Source organism: Eumetopias jubatus, unplaced genomic scaffold, assembly GCF_037043125.1.
Source record: "Eumetopias jubatus isolate StellerSeaLion01/CBP00866 unplaced genomic scaffold, mEumJub1_p1.0 scaffold_11, whole genome shotgun sequence".
Lineage (NCBI taxonomy): Eukaryota > Metazoa > Chordata > Mammalia > Carnivora > Otariidae > Eumetopias > Eumetopias jubatus.
This window is the reverse complement of record NW_028274817.1, coordinates 47,829,322-47,847,866: the sequence shown is the minus strand read 5'-3', so window position 1 is coordinate 47,847,866 and position 18,545 is coordinate 47,829,322. Positions and strand designations below refer to the sequence as shown.

At 34.2% G+C, this 18,545-nt stretch overlaps 1 non-coding gene across 1 annotated transcript; it reads left to right on the top strand.

The window, feature by feature from the left end:
* The first annotated feature begins 556 nt into the window (after positions 1 to 556).
* Positions 557 to 663, top strand: LOC114207582 (U6 spliceosomal RNA). Its single transcript, XR_003608882.1, has one exon. It is a non-coding gene; the product is annotated as a U6 spliceosomal RNA (small nuclear RNA).
* Positions 664 to 18,545: the final 17,882 nt, after the last annotated feature.

Below are 18,545 nucleotides of genomic sequence, written 5' to 3'. Positions count from 1 at the left end.
GGGATGGGGTGGCTGGGTGATAGACATTGGGAAGGGTATGTGCTATGGTAAGTGCTGTGAATTGTGCAAGACTGTTGGAATCACAGATCTGTACCTCTGAAACAAATAATGCAGTGTATATTAGGAAAAAAGAAAAAAGAAGAGGATAGCAGGATGGGAAGAATGAAGGGGGGTTACTCGGAGGGGGAGATGAACCATGAGAGATGATGGACTCTGAAAAACAAACTGAGGGTTCTAGAGGAGGTGGGGGTGGGAGGATGAGTTAGCCTGGTGATGGGTATTAAAGAGGGCACGTTCTGCATGGAGCACTGGGTGTTATGCACAAACAATGAATCATGGAACACTACATCAAAAACTAAAAAAAAAAAAAAAATGCCATGTCCTGACTTTTTATGCTTACTACTAGTAGTAATTCTGCAAAATTGCATGTTATTTGCACAGGTAGTACATTATACAGGTAAAAAGCCTAGGATCCAAAATAAGACTGCCTGGATTTGAGTCCTGGCTCTGCCACACACATCACTGTCTCATTTTCCTCATCTGTATAATGGGGACAGTGCTCACTTCAGCAGAACATATCCTAAAATTAGAATGATATAAAGAAGTTTAGCATGGCCCTTGCACAAGGATGACACACAAATTAATGAAATGTTCCATATTTTTTGGACATTAGGGAGGGCACATGATGTAATGAGCACTGGGTATATATAAGACTGATTAATCACTGAACTCTACCTCTGAAACTATTAATATACTATATATTAATTAATTGAATTCAAATTTTAAAAAATAAAATAAAATGGGGACAATCATAGCACATGTGTAACTCTTAAAAGACTAATTAGCACATGCATGCTAACACATGAATTTTAATTATGATCTCCAGAGCATAACAAAGAAGATGTGTTCTCAAAGGAAAACAGTTTATGGTATAAATATATATTAATTTTATATATGGTATAAATATAATAAAAATAATATTATATGTATAGATAAATATGGTCATTAAATTTTAGTAAAATCATCTACAGTTGATGTATATAATGCATTTTTCTACTACTTCTTATTAAAAAAATCCCAACCACTTCAAATTTTCTTGGATATGGTATGGTAGAAGAGAAAGAGCAGGATTTTTATTTAGAAAACCTATACAGGTTTCTCCCACTATTCAAAATTAGAGCATTCCTGTGAAACCTTTCATAAGCCAAAAGGTTTCATAAGCCTTTTTATATCACATAAAGCAAAGAGTAGTCCCTGGTTTCCAAAAGTTTGCATCAAGCCACTTCATTTTTAAGAAAGACCAGCATTAATACCTGGTTTTGCTAACCAAAGTAAATCTGAGAGGATTTTCACTTTTACAGAAAAAAGCCGTTACTATACTAATGTAGGTCTTTTGTAAAAGCAAAGATGGGTAATATCTGTACTCAAATTTTAGCTCTAACATTTACTTACTGTGTACCTGCATGCAAAATTCTTACCTCATTGAGACTCATTCTCTTTGTTTGTAAAATAAGGATAATAATAGTACTCACTTCATAAGATTTTTGTGAGGTTTAAATAACTTTGGAAATACTCAATAATATACATTTTTATGTTAAATGTTCAAGAATATTCAGAACTCTGTGTAGTTGGACTTCCTGAGTTGATATTTGTGATGGTTAATTTTATGTGTGAAATTGAAGGGTGTTTTTGGATGAGATTAATATTTAAATCAGTGGGCTTTGAGTAAGTACAATGCCTTTCATAATGTTTATGGACCTCATCCAATCAGTTGAAAGGCTGAATAGAACAACAACAACAACAATAAAACCCTCCCAGAGAAAGAAAGAATCCTCCAGAAGATTGTTTTCGGACTTTATCTGCACCATGGGCTCTCCAGGGTCTCAATACTGCCAGTCCACACTCCAGATTTGGACTAGCAAGCCATTGCAATTGCCTGAGCCAATTCCTTATAATAAATCTTTCCCCAAAAATATGCACATTCTATTGGTTTTGTTTCTCCGCAGAACCCTGACTAATAGAATATCCCAGCTCTACAACTTACTGTGACTTTGTACAAATTACTTAATCACTCTGAGCCTTATTTCTTCATCTACAAAATGAAAATAACAATGCTTACCTGAATTGCTTGTTGTGAGAATTAACTGAGTTAGAATCTATAAAGTGGCTAGCCCACTATTTGGCACCTAGGAAGTTCTCAGGAAATGCTTCATGGAGTACCTGAAAGCAGGAGACACTATTTCCCCAGATAAGGATGTGGCTGTTTTCCATTATTTTGTTCAAGAACTAAAAGAACATGGGTTTATAAACAGTCTCTTTAAAGCAAAATACATGATTGCCAGGATAAATTCTTTCAGAAAAGTGAGGTAGGTCCCACAGATAAAAATTTGTATATGAAAAATGTTTCACTATTTTCTCAGATGCAGCCATTTTCTCAGACCTACCAGAGCCACATCATGTGTGGTCAATGTAATCTTAGGGAACTGGAGCCATGAGAAAACTAAGCTAATATATGCTGCATCTTGTCCTGCCCTATGTGGTCTCTACTTCAGGTAAGTTTCTATATCCTAAGTTTGTGTATCACCATTTTCTGAGAAGGCATTTATGTATCCCCATGACATCAATTTATTATTCTAAAAAAGAACATACCAAAAAAGATTTGCTTATTTTGTAGTCTAGTTCAGTCTATTATATCATGCATTGCTAGTTGCAACCTACTCAATTAATTTTACAATTCATTGGTTGGTGGCCAATTTGAAAATCACTGCTCTTTACATTGTTTAATAAAAAAATGTGTTTCATTTTGTTACCCCTCCCTGCTGTATATTCTCATCAAGGCTCCCTTTCCACATGGGAGACCATTCATTCTTGCTGAAAAGCCACTCCTATTCACTTCCTTCCTGGCACCTTCTGCTCATTCTACATACTCTTCCTGGTTGTTTATGCATGGTAATTGGCTCTGTCACACTTCAAGCATATGATTCTTAGAACAAAAATGCTAAAAGTCAAGAAAAGTGACCTTTTTTTAAGTATAAGAAATGGTGACAAGTCCATAAATTTTTGTCCCATTCTGGAGTGGAAAAGCAAATACTATTAGTTTTTTTATTGCTGTGTAAAAAATTGCCACAAAGTTAGTGGTTTTGAAAAAATACATTTCCGTGGGCCAGGTGTCCAGAAACAGGTTAGTTGGGTCATCTGTTTAGCATCTCACCAGAGTGAAATCAAGGTGTTGGCTGGGGCTGTGATCTCATTTGGGGCTCAAGTTCCTACTCCAAGCTCATTGGTTGTTGCCAGAGTTCAGGTTCCTTGTTACTATGGCTACAGAACTCATGGTGGCTGGCTTCTTCGAGGTCTGCAGTAGGATCTCTCTTCTCAGGAACGGCTTAGTCTCTTTTTGAAGAGCCCACAGGATCACACCACACCTACCCAGGATAATCTCCCTTGTGATTAGCTATAAGTCAACTGGTTAGTAACCTAATCATGATAGTGATATCACATTCACAGTTCCTGCTCATGCTCAAGGGGTTGGAAATCATAGAGTATATATGTATCAAGTCTTAAGAATTATCTTAGAATTTAGTCTACCACAATAAACATCTCAGTTTTCCAAGATAAGTCCTGGGTTTAGCACCAAAAACCCCACATCCCAGGGAAGACCTTCAGTCACAGGCAAACTGGTATAGTTGGTCACATTATCCGCAGAACCTGGGCATGGAACTTGTTCCTGTTCTTCTCTGATGCAATGTTTGTAAAGAACATTGAAATGTGTCGATAGTCAGATGCTCCAGAGTCAGTATCACAGAAACACTTGACCAAAACCCTATATTTTTCTTGGTCATGTTCCACCTACTGTACACACTAAACAATGTTTATAAATGAAACACTTTGGAGAGGGAAGGAATATCACATTTTCAGGGCTCCTTTTGGATATGCTATGTGTGTCAGTTAATAAATACAGAATTATCTCAGTGATGTGATATAAAACTTTTTTCTTTTTTTTAAGATTTTATTTATTTATTAGAGAGAGACACACAGCGAGAGAGGGAACACAAGCATGGGAGCGTGGGAGAGGGAGAAGCAGGCTTCTAATGGAGCAGAGAGCCTGATGGCAGGGCTTGATCCCAGGACTCTGGGATCATGACTTGAGCCGAAGGCAGATGCTTAATGACTGAGCCACCCAGGTGCCCCAAAACATTTTTTTTCTAATTGTAGGCAACAAGAGGTAAAGTCAGCAGTATTTTTAGAACAACTCCAATTAATTTAAAAAATTACTAGTGTGCATAAATTTTATTTTTTATCCCCCTGAATTTGTTTTACACATTCCTACCTAAATTCAACGAACATATTATCTTAATAATATGGAAGAATTATAGAATAATAAATGCGGTACTCAGTAAACCACTAAATTATAGTTTATTATCACTTTTTCTATCTTCTTGGTCCTCACTTTTAAATATTATTAGGCAAATAAAATCAAAGGGAAAATGGGACTTTCTGAGAAAAAGAAAACCTGAATTTTATATTTTGTTATGCATTTGGTTTCATCCCATGAGTGGGAAATTATTTTCCCAAATCAAAAACTGAAACCAAGATAATTGTTTTCTATTAATTTATTTCTACTTAACTTATTTTACAGCATTTAAAAATAGAATACAAATTCCAAAGGGAAAAAATCTAGAATATTTATTCCCAGAGTAGAATATAAGTTTTCAGCTTCTATAGGTTATTGGTTCCTTGGAGTTCTTGGTATTGAAATGCGATACATTGTATTACTGTTCTCTACTTGGAAAGATACATCAATGGCCATTGTTCTTTTTATTATTTGATTTTAGCTTGAACTTCTCCCTCTTTTTCCTCTGTCAGAACAAATTCAGGTGCATAAAAAGATAGTCTTCAGGTGCCCAGTTATTATAAATGACTTCTCATTCTACTCTATGTAGGTTTTACTATCAGCTCAAGAAATTTCTTTAAAGTATTAACGGACTTAAGCAATTCTACTCAAAATGACATTTGACTTTTTATTTAAGTTTCAGATGCTTTTCTTTTTCATATAAATAGTCAGTGCCTGTATCTCCTTCCATTTCTTTTCCAAAGGTTTACTTCAGTGTACATGTACATGTGTTCAGTATCATTTGTTGTTTCATGCCAAATATTTCTAATATAATGAGTTTATGTGTTGACTTGGGGGTTTTGGTTTTTTGGTTGTTTTTCCCCTGTATAAGAAGAATTTCTTTTGCTTTCTAGTTTGACCAGTAGACAAACATCAGCGAGATGATACTTCACTGTCCTGATGACTTGTCATCATAAGCAAGGAGGTTATTTTACCACCCCAAACTTGGGAGATCATTTTCCTCTTTCCATTTTCCAGGAGTTTAAGTTAATTTATTTTAAGAAGCACTCAGAAGGAAGGAGGGCAAGGATTTAGTACACAACATGGAATTCTGCACTATATGCCTTACTATATCTTAGTAAAACATATTTTGACATAACTGGTGGTTCTGGAATTCTTCCCAGAAGCATAGAATTGCCTACAATGGGGATAAAACTGAACTACCAACGCTAAATCTAGACACTCATTTCAGACTTTTAATTCTGCCATATGTAAATGTCTTTCCAGGCCTTAAAAATAAAGAAAAAAGGCTTCATTCAGAATGTTTAAGTATATCAAAGAGCACTGTTTCATGGCTACTGCCAATGTTCATTGTTAAACACAGAGGGCCGTGAAGGAAACACAGACTGCTTAGAAATAGAATATTCATCAACTTATAATGGTTGATGATTATATTGCTACATTCCCAAGTTGTTTCCCAAATATATTGCAAAACAACACTTACATGTTGGTATCATATCACCACAACTGTCCAAGAGTGTTTACTAGGAAAGTTTACTAGAAAGAAAATCAATGTTTACAAGGAAACAAACAGAAATAGACAAAAAATAAAAAATAAAAAATAACACATCCAGTATTTGATAAACCTATGGAAAAGCCAAATGCTCCTGAAGTTGCCTTTTTTTGGTGTCAGTTGAGATTAAATTTCAACAACTTCAAATCTAAGGAATGCCGACAGTTGAGATTCCATTATTTTTGCAAGTAAGTCCACCATTTGTCACTCTTTTAGCCTTAGCAGATTGTGAAGAGTTGGTTCACTAAGTTCTTTCACTCCTTTACGAACCCTGTCCAAAAAGACTATTTAATGTTTTCATTTGTTGACATTAGCTGAACATTCCAGCACTTTTATATAGGCTTCTGCTTTCTGGCAGCTGATTAGACTTCATTTGAATCATCCAGATATACTTAAGGGTATTTCTTCTCTACTGTGTTATCTAGCTAATCTATGTACACTTCACTTGGCAATGAAAATTTCCAACACCTGGCTTCCAGAGAAATTATCAACTTAAAAACTGAAAACCTGATTGGACTTATTAACCCAATTCACTTAGGGTTTACAAATAACATATAACATTCTTAAAGATTAGTTCTAACAATTTTCAGAAGCCTACATTACTTACCCAGAAATGATATATTTCTAGTTTTTATCAAACCCTCAGTTTCACCTTTTCACTGGCAGAACTCGTCATAAAACATACCATGTAACTTGCAGATATTTCTACTTTGTATGTGTGTGATCAAAGACATATATATATATATGTATACAGAAAACTATAATCCTTTTCACAGTGATGACCTTTAGCTTTGTTTAGATGATTATGTCAGCTATTTCCTCTTAATATTTCCTTCATTCTCAATACAGTTATTTGGCTCTGGGCAAGGGAAACAAGGCTTCTGAGTGGTTAACTAGTATAGATAGGCACATAAATATTGATATCTTATTTGACTGTGTCCTTATTTGTCTTTCAACTTTCTTCTGTTCTCATTCTCTATTAAAGGAAGCATGGTTTCTAATAGCAATCAGATTTAGCCCTTTGTCTCAATTCTGGTTTCCAGTATTTCTTGTCTTGTTTGCAAGATTACAATAATCTCCAAACTAAATTCTTAGTCTCAGGTGTCTTTGCCCTTGAATCCACTCTCCATATCACTGTCAAATTTATCTTTTCAAGCACTGCTTACAACTTGTAATCCTCTGTGACCATGTTCTTACAATGGTATTCTGCCGTTACTGAATCAAATCCAAACTTATCATTAGACAATTCAAACCCCATAATCTAACAGCACTCCCTCTCTCTATCCACTGATGTTGACCTTCATTCTGGTTAAATACCTCTTCTTTTCATCCCATCCATACTCTTTATGAATGTCTTGACATATTTATGTGATTCAGCTATTCATTCATACTGCAAAATGAATGTTATATTAAAATAACAGAAAAACCCAAGAGAAAATTGCCCACAAGCCTATAGCAATAAAATATTTTGACTTTTTTCTTCATATAATAATAACAGCAAGAAGTTATATGGTGTTTATCAAGTATCAGGCCCTATTTTTTAGAAAACTTTATTTATTTGAGAGAGAGAGAATGGGGAGAGGGGAAGAGAAAGAGGGAGAGAGAGAATCTCAAGAAGATTGCACTGAGCATAGAGCCCAATGTGGGGCTCAATCCCACAACACTGAGATCATGATTGGAGCTGAAATAAGCAGGAGTACTAGAAAAATTCAGGCCAGGGAAGGAATATGTTAAGGAGCACCAGAGTTCAAGATAACATAGGAAATTTTAAGTAAGCCAGCATATGTGGAGTGAAAAGAAAGTAGTGGATTGAGAAAGAATGCTAGAGAGGCATGTTCCAGAAAGATCATGATGGGCCTTGAAAATTATTAAATCCAGTAAGGGACCAAAGTAAGGAAATGCTATGTTCAGATTAGTATTTTAGAAACTTTACTCCTCCAGCACTGTGGAGATTTAAAAGGTTAGGTTGTAGGCAGGATTACTTGTGTGGGAAGAACTTTTTCTAACTGTCACTTTTGTCTATCTCAAATTCTGTCAACAGCATTGAGTTTTAAACCTCTTTTCCAAGTTCAAGTGGGATACAGCATTTTTCCTTTTCTCCAAAAAACTGTCTTATGTCAGTCCATCAGGAATGCCCATCTCTATTTCGTATTCACGTCATTTTCCAGATCATTTTTTTTCTAAAGACTTGTTACCAAACTTAAAACCTAAAATCCTTTTAGCTTACAAAGTCTTATATAATCTTTTCTCTGGTCATGTCCATGAGTTCATTTCATATTACTCTTACACTCACTTACTATGGTCCAGCCACACTGGACTTATTTTATTACATGAACAAATGAAGGACTTGGCATTAGTTGTTTACTTCTGCTTGGAATTCACCAACACCCTCCCCCTTTCTCCAAAACTACTATAGCTGGATCCTTCTCATTCTTCATATCTCAGTTTAAATATCACATCAAAGAAGCCTTTCCTAACCAGTATTTACTGAAGAGCAAACAAGACACCTTACTATTCTTTTAAAATTCTATACATAGTAGATATTATCTGCTACTCTTCTCATTATTTGTTAGCGTGTTGGTTTGTATATTTGTTTATTATCTGTCTTCCTTCAACACTAGAATATACACAATGAAAAGACAAGAACCTTGTCTATCTCACTTAATGTTGAATTGCCAGGGACAGGGACAAAGTAGGTGTTCAATAAATATTTGTAGAAGGAATAAATGAATCAAGTGCACACTGCCCACATTGATTCACCTAAAAAACAAACAAACAAACAAACAAAACCTAGAGCTCTGTTGACTGAATGTCAATAAGCAATTGTTTAAAAAATCTTCATGGGATTAATTATTTATGCTTGATTTCTTTTACATATCAATACACAACTGATGCATATACACAATGTGAATATCAAAGAATAATGCTGTTATTTTATACCTCATAAGCCTTAAAGTGATGGAGTTTTTAGAGCTTCTCAAGTTGAGAGAAAAGTACAACAGAAATCTGATAAGCTACTAATAATTTATGAGCAAAAAAAAGAGCAAAGATGTCAATGCACAATTTTATGGACCTTGGCTCATGTTTGTCAAAATTTCTTGAATGTACACATGGTATTACTTAAACAAATTTTATCACACAAATGTAAGCTATTTTCTGGTGGATATAAATAATGAGATGCTTCCTATTACTTTTGGTTATAAAATAGACCAAAATTTTCACAATGCCCTATTGTTTCCTTGAGGTTTTATTCTTACACATGTTGTGCAAATAAACCTTGCATACAGTCATGTATTCAATAATTATTGATTACTGCAAACAAAGAACACTGGCCAATAAGAGAGAAGAGAAAGTGCAGAAGTAGATCTACATATTTACTAAAATGTGATTTATGACAACTAAATAGAAACATTGAAAGAAGATTTGAACAGGAAATTCACAAAAGAGGGTATCTAAGTGATTAAGAAATGCATGAAAATGTGCAAAGCTTATCAGTTATCAAGAAAAATGCAAATTAAAACCACAAAACCTACAAATCCACCAATATAACTAAAATGAAAAAAATTAAAAATATATATTGGCAAGGATAATATAAAACAACTATAACTCTCTTACTCTGTTGGTGGAAGTATAAATTGGTGCAACTGCTTTGGAAAACTGGTAGTACCTACTAAAGCTGAACATATGTCTACTCTAAACCAACAATTCTACTTTGGCACTTTGGCATGTAATTAACAGAAATGCCTACATTTTTCTCACCAAATAATATGAATTAAAACATCTATGGCAGCACTATTTGTAAAACCCTCAAATTTGAAGTTGTTTATATATAGTAGAATGAATAAATACTGGTATATTCACAGAATAAAATATTACATAGCAATCATAAATAAAAAATGCAACAACAGGGCGCCTGGGTGGCTCAGTTGGTTAAGCAACTGCCTTCAGCTCAGGTCATGATCCTGGAGTCCCAGGATCTAGTCCCACATAGGGCTTCCTGCTCGGTGAGGGGCCTGCTTCTCCCTCTAACCCTCCCCACTCTCATGTACTCTCTCTCTCTCATTCTCACTCTCTCAAAATAAATAAATAAATCTTTAAAAAAAATGCAACAACACCAAGTGGCATGGGTAAATCTTACAAATGTAATGCTGAATGAAAGAATTTAGACACAAAAGAGTACCTACTGTATTTTCCAATTATATAAAGTACAAGAACAAACAAAACTAATCTTTATTGGTAGATATCAGGATAGTGGTTACCCTGAGGCATGGGTAATGATTTGTAGGGAACACAAGTGGGTTTCTAGAGTCTTGGTACTATTATGTTTCCAAATCTGGATACTGGTTACATAAGTGTATTCAGTTGGTATCATTTGTTGAGCTGTATACTTAGATGTTCACTTTTCTGGGTGTTCATTGAAAATTTACACACAAATTTGGAAACATTTTCATAAGTGCCTACTACATTCTAGAACTTTTTAAGGGTGAGGGGCAGATAGAAATTAACAAGCTGATGTGGTCTCTGCTTTCAGAGACCATACCTTTAGGAAAAATAGGAAGTTAAACTATATATATATGTGTATATATATATATATATATGTATATATATATATATATATGGTTATAAAAAAACCAAATTTTTCACAAGGCCCTATTGTTTCCTTGAGGTTTTACTGTAAATAACTTCACTGTTTAAGTGAAGCTATCAATGTAATTAATATATACATAAATACATATTAAACAAAATAATAAAATATCAATGTTATGATAAACACAACAAGTATATTACCTGACATCACTGAGCTTACTGTCCAACAGAAAAGCTAGAAAATTAAACCACTAATTTCAACAAAATTTCATAAAAGTTGTGATCTCAAAAGTACAGAGCACTATGCTAATTTAGGGACTGCAGAAGAGGGACATTTGAGCTGAGACTTGAAGCATGAGTTAGTAGTTATATGGAGAATGGAGAAGGGTGTGTACAACTTTAAGCCAATTCTATGCCCTGCAGCTCTAAGGCTAAGTTTGAAGAACAGAATTGTTGAAGCTAGAAACCAAAGGAAAAATGAAACAGAATGGAGCTACAGTAGTAAACAAGAGTTAGATCACTCTGGACCAGATTCCAAATTTTGTATTGTATCCTAAGTGTAATTGGAAGTCAAATTTTAAGCAGAGGAGTCATATCATTTGATTTACAGTTTTAAAAGATCATTATGGCTGCAAGGTGAAATGAATTGAGAGCTACATATTAGTTAAATAATTTGTACACCAGGATAGATAATAACTTAGAACAAAGTGATAGCAATTGAACTGGAAAGAAGTAGATGAAAATGGAATATATTTTAAAATTAAAGTCAATTCGATTAGCTCCCATTTTAAAGAGTAGTGAATACAAGGATTCAAAGATAATTTATAAGTTTGGGACTTGAGCAACTGGATGATACCCATTATGTAATTTTCATCTGTATACACATGGCTCACTCCCTTACTTAATTTTGGTCTCTATTCAAGTATCAGCTAATCAAAGAGATTTTTCCTGACCTCCCCGTATTAAATAGCAACTTTCATCACTCTTTATTTCTTATCTTACTTTATTTTCCTCCTTAGAACTTACTATCTGACATTTTATTTTTTTATTTGTTGACCTCACCACTAGAATACATACCCCATAAAACCATGGATGTTGTCTGCATTGTTCACTATTGTATCAATTGTCCAAAATAAAATCCAGCATAATAGATGTTCAACTAGTATTTGCCAAATGGATAAATTTTCTGAATATAGAGAATATTGATGGAAGTATAGCTTAAGAAAAATCAATATTTTTATTATTTTAAGTTTGAGATATATATTATACATCCAAGTAGACATGATGAGTAGACAGCTGTATACACAAGTCTAGAAATCAAAAAGAGGTTAATGATAAAGACACAAATTCAGTTGTCAACACCATACTGACAGTATTTAAAGTGGTTGAAATGCATGATGTCATGGTGCTATATTGGGGCTTCAAAATTTTGCTCTCTCCCTCTTAGAATGCTGTCTTGAGAAGCATTCTTTTTTTTTTAAAGATTTTATTTATTTCTTTGACAGAGAGAGATAGCGAGAGCCAGAACACAAGCAGGGGGAGTGGGAGAGGGAGAAGCAGGTTTCCCGCCTAGCAGGGAGCCCGATGCGGGGCTCAATCCCAGGACCATGGGATTATGACCTGAGCCGAAGGCAGATGCTTAACAACTGAGCCACCCAGGCACCCCAAGAAGCATTCTTTTAAAGAAGCTGATTCAACATATTGGAGGATAAGAGACCATATGGATGAGAACTGAGGTGCCCAAGCCATCTGCTAGCACCAACTGCAAAATTTTTGTGATATAATCTTGGACCTTACAACCATTGCAGCTGCCACCTAACTGCAATTAAGTAAGACCAGATGAGAACAGCCAAAGAAGTGCCCATTCAGTTCGGATTCACAAGTAATAATAATTCAATGTGTTTTTAAGCCACTAAGATTTGGAGTAGTTTGCTACATAGCAATAGCTAACTGAAACAGTCACTGAGGGTGAGACTGAAGAAAAATGGGGCAGTTAGATGAAGGAATTGGAGAAAAAGAAAAAAAATGGGGAAACATATTTTGACATATATATTTGGGTGGCAGAATGAATCGAATGATGATGGAATGGGTGTGGGTGGTAAATGAAAGGAAGCCCTAAGGAACTCCCAATATTTATGATTTGTTAGAGAAAGAGGTACTAACAAAGTAGTACCTTTCAAAAAAGTGGTCAAAGGGATAAAAGGAAAAGCAGGAAAATAAGATGTCACAGAAAGGAATATGATCCTATAAAGAGGGGTAAATTGTATAAAAAAACTTTTGATAGATGAAAAAGATGAATATATTTAAATGATTATATTTAGTGAAATCACATAAATAAAAATAAGTGTAATTTATTATTGTAATTAACTACTGAATGGATATATAAATCATTTAAAAAACTTAAACCCTACATTATACAAGCATCACTGATAATTGATTTAATACGTTTATATAAAAAAAAAGGTATGGTCATTGTACCCTTTACCTGTAATATAATCTCTTATTATGAAATTGCTCCTAGGAGAAAATAATATTGTACTTAAATTATTTCATCTTGAGGGGTGCCTGGATGGCTCAGTCATTAAGCATCTGCCTTCGGCTCAGGTCATGACCCCAGAGTCCTGGAATTGAACCCCTGCTCAGCGGAAAGCCTGCTTCTCCCTCTCCCACTCCCCCTGCTTATGTTCCCTCTCTCGCTGTTTCTCGCTCTGTCAAATAAATAAATAAAATCTTTAAAAAATATTTCATCTTGAAATTCTTTATAGGAAAAATCTACTATTTGAAGATTGTATTTGATTAAGGAAAAAGTCTGGTACTCAAGAAGGATACTGTGACATTTGCTATTTTTGAATGGACTTTAATCTGTCAAACGTACTTCTCGAAATTCTCTTATGAGAAGTTATCTTTAAATGCAAGAATTTCTCCTTTAAAGTTAAATGTATTACATCAGTATCTTTTTTTTTCACAAATGGAAAAAAGAAAGCCCAGTTACATTTTTTCCAAAAATACTTGTAAATATATTTATGAATCATAGAAATTTATGATGAATTGAAAGGATACAGAAAAGTAAATACCACTTTAAAGCAAAAATACTTATGAAAATAAGTCCTAAGCATCTTGGATATGTTCCTTTGATTATTTTATACTGTCTACTCTCATGAGCATCAATATGAGGCTGTATTTGAAACTAACCTACAAATACACTGCTTCCCATAACTGCTTACATTTGGGCTTTGTGCTACATCCTTAATTACTTACTATTATTAATTTGGTGTTCTAGTTGTCAGAAGTATACATAAGGCCAGAAATGTATGAACATTTCAATTTACTAAATTACTGTACATAACTTCACTGTTTAAGTGAGGCTATCAATGTAAAGAAACTTATTGATGTAGCAGAAACATTTTCTCCCTACATGTGCTCAGAGCATTTGCAATACTCTAAGGGAAACTTAAATAGAAAAACAAACAAATACAAAAAATAATAATTATTGACTCTCAACACTACAACCTCTTCAATTCTATACTTCTAAACCCAATTCCCATTATGTTCTCAAGACCAATGAAAAGTATATGTAAAGACATAGCTAAAAATGGTGAAGTTAACCTGGCATTTTTTTCCCTTTCTCTTTATAAATCAGTGCAAACAAGGAGAAGAGTGAAAAACAGAAAAACAAACTTAATTTGCAACAAAATAAGAGATATCTCAAATTCCAAATGGCAAATCTGGAGAAAGACTGCCAAAATCATTGGTGGTCAAGTAGAATTGAGATACTACAAGGAGACAGAATGCCTGTGGCTAAAGATCTCAGTAAAACCTGGTAAGTAAGTTGGATAGCCTGAAATACAAAACCAGTGATGACTTATTTTCTACAAAAGGAAAAGTATTCAAGAGTAGTAGTTGAAGCTTTCTTGGACTCCATTAAACATGAGGTCTTGAGAAGCTGTGGAGATGAGACTAAATCAGAAATAATGTAAACATGTAACATTTACAGGAAATTAATAATTACTAATATATTAATTATACAAATTAGATACCTATATTATATAAGTATATCCAAATTTTATCTATAAATTATTAGTTATTATTAATAACTAATCAATGAGTCAGGGAAAAATAGACCCCACCTGTCTTGATTCTAGTTTCCTGAGTCTAAAATATATCACAATCTTACATAGTCTTTTGACATCAGGAGAATATCTGATAGTTTAGATCATCTTCTTGCTTCCTCACTCAGAGAGAAGAGCAAACATTTTGACATACATGCAAAGTATGCTCCTCACCTAAGAGGGGAAAAGCCAAGAAATGCATTTGAAAGTGAACCCATAAGGGCACATGTTTATTAAAAGACTGAGATTTAATCATAATGTAATAGAATGTTTCTCCTCTTCCACATCTTACCGCCACACAATAGAGCTCCAGTATAATCACAGAGCAGAAATGACTATAAAATTTAGACGTTCTCTGAGGAGTAGTCCAAAGTCAAGAGAGGAGATGAAAATGACATTAGAGGAATTTAAAGTCATTGGTACATCTAGCTACAGCCAAAATTAAACAAATCCAACTCCTAGCCAAATGAACATAAACCATCATGTGAGATGTATATTCAGTTCCTATACTTGAAACATGTATGGATTTTTTCAAGGTTTTATTTAAATTCCTGTTAGTTAACATACAGTGTAATATTAGTTTCAACTGTACAATTTAGTGATTCATTACTTACATACAACAACCAGTGGTCATCACTATAAGTGCCCTCCTTAACCCATCACCCATTTAACACCCACCTCCTCTCCAATAATCCTCAGTTTGTTCTCTACAGTTAAAAGTTTTTTTTTCCTGGTTTGCCTCTTTTTTACCCCCATATGTTCATCTGTTTTACTTCTTAAATTCCACAGATGAATGAAATCATATGGTATGTGTCTTTCTCTGACTGAATTATTTCGCTTAGCATAATATTCTCTAGCTCCATCCACATCATTGCAAATAGCAAAATTTCATTATTTTTTTTATGGCTGAGTAACATTCCACTGTATATATTTATGCCACCTCTTCTTTATCCATTCATCAGTCGATGGACATGTGGGCTTTTTGCTTAATTTGGCTATTGTTGATAATGCTGCTACAAACATAGGGGTGCATGCATCCCTTTGAATTAGCATTTTTGTACTTTATGAGTAAATTCCTAGTAGTGCAATTGCTGGATCTAAGGGTAGTTCTATTTTTTACTTTTTGAGGAGACTGCATAGTGTTTTCCAGAGTGGTTGTACAGTTTGCATCCCCACCAACCGTGAAAGAGGGTTCCTTTTCTCTGTATTCTCACTAACACCTGTTGATTCCTAGGTTGTTAATTTTAGCCATTCTGACTGGTGTGAGGTGACCTGTGATTGTAGTTTTGATTTGTATTTCCCTGATGATCAGTGATGTTGAGCTTCTTTTCAAGTGTCTCTTAGCCATCTATATGCATTCTTTGGAAAAATGTCTATTCATGCCTTCCACTCATATTTTAACTGGATTATTTGTTTTTGGGTGTTCAGTTTCATAAGTTCTTTATATTTTAGATACTAGCCCTTTATCAAATATGTCATTTGCAAATGTCTTCTCGTATTCTGTAGGTTGCCTTTTAGTTTTGTTGATTGTTTTTTTCACTGTACAGAAGATTTTTATTTTGAATAAATCCCAATAGTTTATTTTTGCTTTTGTTTCCTTACCTCAGGAGACCCATCTAGTAAGAGGTTACTACACCCTATGTCAAAGAGATTACTGCCTGTGTTCTCTTCTAGGATTTTGATGTTTTCCAGGCTCACATTTAGACATTTCATCCATTTTTAATTCATTTTTGTGCATGGTGTAAGGAAGTGGTCCAGTTTCATTCTTTTTCATGTGGCTGTCCAGTTTTCCCAACACCATTTGTTGAATAAACTGTCTTTTTTCCATTGATCTATGTGTCTGTTTTTGTGCTAATAACATACTGTCTTGATCACCTATAGCTTTGCTTTTCTTTTTCAAATTTGCTTAGCATATTTGGGGTCTTTTGTGATTCCATAGATTTTTTAGGATTTTTTCTAGTTCTGTGAAAAATTCTGGCAATATTTTGATAGGGATTGCATGAAATATGTAGATTGCTTTGAGTAATATACACATTTCAACAATATTTGTTCTTCCAATTCATGAGCATGGAATGTTTTTCCATTTCTTTGTGTCATCTTCAATTTTTTCATCAGTGTTTTATAGTTTTCAGAATAAAGGCCTTTTAACTCTCTGGTTAGGTTTATTCCTAAGTATCTTATGGGTTTTGGTACAATTGTAAATGGGATTGATTTCTTGATTTCTCTTCTTCTGCTTCATTATTGGTATATAGAAATAAAATAGATTTCTGTACATTTACTTTGGATCCTGCAACTTTACCAAATTTGTGTATCAGTTCTAGTAAGTTTTGGGTGGAGTCTTCATTGTTTTCTGTATAGAGTATCATGCCATCTGCAAATAGTGAAAGTTTGACTTCTTTCTTGTCAATTTGGATACCTTTTATTTCTTTTAGTTGTCTGATTGCTGTGGCTACAACTTCCCATACTATGTTAAATAACAATGGTGAAAGTGGACATCCCTGACTTGTTTCTGAACATAGAGGAAAAGTGCTCAGTTTTTCCCCATTGAAGATGATATTAGTTATGGGTCTTTCATATATGGCCTTTGTGATGTTGAGGTATGTTTCCTCTATCCCTACTTTGTTGAGGGTTTTTACCAAGAATTATCTTGTACTTTGTCAAATGCTTTTTCTGGATCCATTGAGAGGATCATGTGGTTCTTATCCTTCCTTTTATTAATGTGAAGCATCACATTGATTGATTTGCATATATTGAACCACCTCTGCACCCCAGAAATAAATACCACTTGATTGTGTTGAATGATTCTTTTAATGTAATGTTGGATTTGGTTTGCTAGTATGTTGTTAATTTTGCTTCCATGTTTATCAGGGTTTTCTTTTTTAGTGGGGTCTTTGTCTGGTTTTGGAATCAAGGTAATGCTGGCCTTGTGGAATGAGTTTGGAGGTTTTCCTTCCATTTCTATTTTTTGGAATAGTTTGAGAAGAATAGGTATTAATTGTTCTTCAAATGTTTGGTAGAATTTCCCTGTAAAGCTGGCACTGGACTTTTGTTTCTTGGGAGACTTTTGATTACTGATTCAATTTCTTTGCTGATTATTGGTCTGTTCATGTTTTCTATTTCTTCCTGTTTCAGTTTTGGTAGTTTATGTTTCCAGGAATTTACCTATTTCTTCCAGATTGTCCAATTTGTTGGCATATAATTTTTTCTAGTATTCTCTTAGAATTGTTTGTATTTCTGTGGCATTTCATTTGTGATTTTATTTATTTGCTTCCTTTATCTTTTCTTCTTGAGAAGCCCAGCCAAAGGTTTATCAATTTTATTAATTCTTTCAAAGAACCATGTGCTGGTTTCATGGATCTTTTATACTGTTTTTGTTTGCTTGTTTGTTTAGTTCTATATCATTTATTTCTGCTCCAATCCTTATTATTTGCTTTCTTCTGCTGGCTTTAGGCTCTGCTTGGTGTTCTTTTACTACCTCCTCCAGGTGTAAGGTTGCATTGTCTATTTGAGTTTTTTTCTTGCTTCTTGAGGTAGGTCTATACTGCTATATGCTTCTTATGAATGCTTTTGCTACATCCCAAACATTCTGGACTGTTGTGTTTCCATTTTCATCTAGTTCCATGTATTTAATTATGTCTTCTTTGATTTCCTGGATGACCCATTCATTTTTTACTAGCATGTTGTTTAACATCCATGCATTTGTGGTTGTTCCAATTTTTTTTCTTGTGTTTGACTTCAAGTTTCATAGTGTGGTTTGAAAATATGCATGGTATGACCTCAATCTTTTTGTGCCAGTGGAGATCTGATTTGTTATCTAGTATGTGATCTATTCAGGAGAATGTCCCATGCACACTTGAAGAGAATGTTCTGCTGCTTTAGCATGAATCGTTCTGAATATATCTATTAAGTCCATCTGGTCCATTCTGTCATTCAAAGCCATTGTTTC